This window comes from Vicia villosa, linkage group LG1 (assembly GCF_029867415.1).
Source record: "Vicia villosa cultivar HV-30 ecotype Madison, WI linkage group LG1, Vvil1.0, whole genome shotgun sequence".
Taxonomy (NCBI): domain Eukaryota; kingdom Viridiplantae; phylum Streptophyta; class Magnoliopsida; order Fabales; family Fabaceae; genus Vicia; species Vicia villosa.
In genome coordinates this window covers 137,618,639-137,624,565 of record NC_081180.1, presented here as the reverse complement: position 1 = coordinate 137,624,565, position 5,927 = coordinate 137,618,639, and positions in this window count along the sequence as shown.

Below are 5,927 nucleotides of genomic sequence, written 5' to 3'. Positions count from 1 at the left end.
TTACTTTTCAAACGCCTTCCGACTACGCGCCACGCCCTTCACGAAGCTAAGTACCATATTGATTTTAAAAGTCTATTTTGTTTCCTTTTAGGGTTTACCCTTTTTACCCTTTCTTTTGAACTGTGCATACTTTCACTCCATCTATTTTTCTGCCCTTGCCATTCTTCAGGGTTAACCCCGAGGCTTCCTCCGACTGCCAACCATACCAGATCAAATTCGAAGCTAAGTACCCGTTTACCTATCTTGTTATTTTAATTTCTTTTTACCTTCTTATTTTAGGGTTAACCCTAATTGTCTCTGAACCGATAATGCACTCACTATATTTTGCCTTCTTGTTTTCCCGCCTTTTTCAGGGTTTGTCAAATTGCCAAAGCTACGAACATTGGTAACCCTAAACCCTGTCCTCAATTATTACTTGTGTTAAACCTTTTGTTTTAATTATATCCCGCTGGTTGCAATTCCCCTCTCCTCCGCTGGTTACAATTTCCCTTCCCCATTATTATTGTTTATATTATTGTGTGGTTAGTAATCTTAGGGAGTGCAAGCTTTAAATCAATTTAGATAATTAATTATAAGATAATTTTCTGAATATAATCACGTGATTGTTGCACCCACGCACACTTTTGGGGTAACCTCTCTGTTTCCTGTTGCCTGTTGCCTGTTGCCTTGTGTTATTTTGCAGAATAGCCAGTCCCTCGAATACGAGGATACCTTAGCCAGTTGCCTCGATTAAGATCATGGTCCCTAATGATGCTGCCTTCGATATACATGATCTCGACCCTCGAAAGTTGCCTACGAAAAGGCTAAGGTATCCTCTGGCTGCCTACGAAAGGCTATTCTGATCCTTCCCTTAGACTACCTGCCTCTCTATGGCATGGGTCAGTCTTATGGCGAATGATAATGCGATGACCCTTCAACCTCCAAACGAAAGGCTTCCTGCCCTCTCATGGCATGGATAGACCCTTTCATCCTGAAAGGCTAAAAGAAACCTATCATCTAAGTTTAAGGTAATTGCCCCTAATTGCTTTGCCTTGCTCTAAATTTTTATATTCTTTCTCATAATTCTTCAAAAGGGCTACGCTCATTCACGAGCTAAAGTCCCTATTCTTTTCTTCTACTTTTTCTGAAAAAACAAAGAGCAAAGCAATTAAGAGCCCATGGAAAACCATGGATGCAAAGGGTGCCTTACACCTTCCCTTTGCATAATTACCCCCCGAACCCTATTTTATTTAAAAGGTTTTTCCTGTTTCTTTTAGCCTTTCTAACTTGTTTGGATAAAATAAAAGTCGGTGGCGACTCTTGCTTAACCGCGACATTCCGATTAAAAAAAAAGTCAGTTCGCCGTATTACAATGGCTATTCTGCAAAACACAAGGCAACAGGCAACAAGGCAACAGGCAACAGAGAGGTTACCCCAAAAGTGTGCGTGTATGCAACAATCACGTGATTCGATTCAGATATTTATCTTATAATTAGTTATTCTAGGTTAATTACGAGCTTGCACTCCCTAGAATTACTAACCACAGCAGTCAATAAATAAATACAATTAAAGCAATACGGGGAAGAGAAAAAGAAACCAGCGGTGAAAAGGGAAAATGAAACCAGCGGGATAATAATGCTATAGGTCTAACACAAGTAATAATTAAGATCAGGGTTTAAGGGTTACCGACTATTCATAGCTTTGGCAATTGGCAAACCCTGAAAAGGTGTGGAAGAACAGAAAGCCCAACATTTCTTATTTCCATCCATTTGGATGTATATGTTATATTCTGAACACTAAAGATCATCTGAGTAAGTTTGATTCTAAGGCTCAAAAGTGTTTCCTTCTTGGATATTCTGAACGCTCAAAAGGCTATAGAGTATACAATACTGAAACATTGGTTGTTGAAGAATCAATCAATATCAGATTTGATGATAAGCTTGGTCTTGAAAAGCCAAAGCAGTTTGAGAATTTTGCAGATATTGAAATCTCTAACTCAGAAGCTGAAGAACCCAGAAGCAAAGCGTCCGAAGATCAAGTTGCTGCTTCACTAGAGAATCTCAGAATTTCTGAAGAGCCAACTATCAGAAGATCTTCTAGACTCAACTCTGCTCACTCAGAAGATGTTATCATTGGGAAGAAAGAAGATCCTATCAGAACAAGAGCATTCCTTAAGAACAATGCAGAATGTCAATTTGGTCTTGTATCTCTTATTGAGCCAACTTCTGTTGATCAAGCTCTGGAGGATGCTGACTGGATAATTGCCATGCAAGAAGAACTAAATCAGTTTACAAGGAATGATGTATGGGATCTTGTTCCAAGACCAAAAGGATTTAACATCATTGGAACTAAGTGGGTCTTCAGAAACAAGCTAAGCAAAAAAGGAGAAGTTGTAAGAAACAAAGCCAGAATGGTTACTCAGGGCTATAGTCAGCAAGAAGGTATTGACTATACAGAAACCTTTGCACCAGTGGCCAGGTTAGAATCTATACGCTTATTGATTTCTTTTGCCACTCAACATAACATCACTCTATATCAGATGGATGTTAAGAGTGCTTGTAATACGGTGAACTGACTTTAATCGAAATGTTGCGGTTAAGCATGAGTCGCCACCGACTTTTATTTTATCCAAATTAAATCAGAAAGGCTAAAAGAAACAGAAAAAAACCTTTTGAGAAATTTTGAGTTCGGGGGGTAATTATGCAAAGGGAAGGTGTAAGGCACCCTTTGCATCCATGGTTTTCCATGGGCTCTTAATTGCTTTGCTCGTTTTGAAAAGAAATGTAGAAGAATAGAAAATGGACTTTAGCTCGTAAATGAGCGTAGCCATTTTGAAGGTTTATGAGAAAGAATATGAAAAAGTTTTAGAGCAAGGCAAAGCAATTAAGGGCAATTACCTGGTTAGATGAAAAATGTTCTTTTAGCCTTTCAGGGTGAAAGGGTCTATCCATGCCATAAGAGGGCAGGAAGCCTTTAATTTGGAGGTTGAAGGGTCATCGAGAGTTCGTTCGCCATAAGACTGTCCCATGCCATAGGGAGGCAGGTAGTCTAAGGGAAGAACCAGAATAGCCTTTTCGTATGCAGCCATAGGATACCTCAGCCTTTCGTAGGCAACTTCCGAGGGTCGAGGTCATATTGGTGTATCGAAGGCAGCATCATTTAGGGACTTTATGACCTTTGTATTTACCGAGGCAACATGGCTGAGGTATCCTCGTATTCGAGGGACATGGCTATTCTGCAAAACACAAGGCAACAGGCAACAAGGCAACAGGCAACAGAGAGGTTACCCCAAAAGTGTGCGTGTGTGCAACAATCACGTGATTCGATTCAGATATTTATCTTATAATTAGTTATTCTAGGTTAATTACGAGCTTGCACTCCCTAGAATTACTAACCACAACAGTCAATAAATAAATACAATTAAAGCAATACGGGGAAGAGAAAAAGAAACCAGCGGGGGAAAGGGAAAATGAAACCAGCGAGATAATAATGCTATAGGTCTAACACAAGTAATAATTAAGATCAGGGTTTAAGGGTTACCGACTATTCATAGCTTTGGCAATTGGCAAACCCTGAAAAGGTGGGAAAAATGGCAAGCGTGAGTGCGTTATCAGTTCAGAAATCAAGTACGGTTAACCCTAATCAATAAAAATAATAATAAAAGAACAAGGATAAAGGACGCTTAGCTTCGATTGGTGAAGGTTGACGGGCAAAGGTTTGCCTTGAGCATTGACTCTGATCATCTGAGAATTGATAGAAAATATAATAGGAAGAAGTAAGTGTAGAAGGAATTCATTGACGGCGGGAATCAAACCCTAAAAATAAATAAAAGGTAAAAGAAAATTAAAATAAGAAGAGGATAGAACTTAGCTTTTGTTTTGACGTGGCTCGTAATCAAAAGGTATTTGAAAAGTCAACCCTGAAAAAAGACACAAAAAAAAGAAATAATTTTAGTGTAGGGTTAATTCTCGTAAACTCTAATTCGGGCACAAGTTAACCATGGTTAATAGAATAAATTAATCGATTTAATTAATCATTGGTTTTTAACCTGATTAATTAAATCAGAGAAAATAGGGTTCTGATTAAATAAGTATTTTTTATCAATTAATAAAAATTAACTAAATAACTAAAGAAACCAAATTGATAAAACATTTAAAAATCAAACTATTAATAATAGTTAAGATAAATAAATATTTTTTATTATTTATATTTTTTTTAGAAAAAGAAAATTAGTAATAATTTTTACCAAGAGGAAGTATTTACAATAGTTTTTTGAAAAAATAAACATAAACAAATAAAATAGAAAAAAAAACTAAATTGTATAATTAAAAGTAAAAGAAATAAAAGAATTCTTAGCTGGTAATCTTGTGTGATGCGTGGTTGAAGGAGTATGGTACAATCGCATGCTTGGAGACGCTAGATCTGAGAGGTCTCTGTTCTGACGGCTGAGATTGGAGACATGTTGTGAACACGCACATGTGATGTGCGCAGGGGATCAAACGACATGGATAATTGGTAAAAAAAAATGAAGCTTGTCGTGGCTGGGATTCGAACCCTCGCTCAGTGGAATGCCAACAACGTTCCTTATCAGCTGCTGTTGCACCCCAATTTTTGACCTCTGAGATCCCATCATTTTCTAAGTGTTATGATCATTATTGTTATACCCCAAAATTTGCCTGCGTTTTTAAAAAAAAGAGAGAAGTCAACAGACTTCTGTCTAAAAATTTGGAGTTTTATACAATCTTGGATTTTTATTTCATAAATATCCTGATTTTATAAATACTCAATTTTTAGAATTTTTTATACCGTATTTTGGTTCGCTGTTAAATTTGTTCTTACATAAACGCCAAATACTGTTTATCACTTCATACACTTTTTATTTGAGATTTATTTTCAGATAAATAATGCTGACACAGTTGGTGCAGAAATTAAAGTTTGCAGGCGCGGAGTCCGGGTTTCAGATTATACTGGTAACAATTAAATTATTATTGGTTTTATTTCCCACTAATTTTTATTTTTATACTATATTATTTTTTCAAAATCTCTTTCTTTCTTTTCAAATATCTTCCTTTCTTTTCAAATATATTTCTTTCAAATCAAATCCTAGCTTTATTCTATACCCCTTTTCTTTTTAAAACCTACCATACTTTTTTTCAAATCCTACTACTATTCCAACGGTACCACTCCATTTCCAACGTCTCTATCTCTCTCTTTTCACTCTATAAATACTCCTCATTTTTTCCATAAATTCTCACATCAAATTTCACTCATCTCCCAAATTTCTCAAACTTCTATCTCATAATTATTTTCTCTTCTTCCCCGGTAAAAATGGCGAAGTGGATGGATACGTGTTTTCTTATGGTCATCACCGTTTTGGTGGTAATCATGTCCTTTTTCTGTCTGCACAGTCCTGAAAAATGCGGACCTGCATTGCTTACACTCCCGATCATCTATATGTTGCTATTTATAGCATGGGTTTTGATAACACGATTTTATATCGTATATTTAGCTTACAATCCATAGATATTTATAGCATTTTCCGTTTATTATGTTAATTTATTACGATATTACGCGTGTTTTTGCTTTGTTTCAGGTTTTACACTCTTATTATGCCGAATTGTGAAAAAGAGAAGAAATGGAGCCAAAACGACCCTTTTCTATGCCTAAAAGACATAAATTGGGTGCTGAAGTAAAAAGGGAGTGCAATTAAAGGCCAAGTGTGCTGAAAGAGGCCCAAAGACTCAATGAAGCAATCCAGCCCACGAAGGAAAGCAGCCCAAGCCACACAAGTAAGCAGAGACGCACGTCTCTGCCACCTCAGCAAAAGGGAGACGCACGTCTCCACCTCCCTAAATTCTCTCCACTTGAGACGCACGTCTCAAGTCTCCCTGAAGAATAGGAGACGCACGTCTCCACGTCCCAGTCTGCAGAAGTTCCTCTTTTCACGC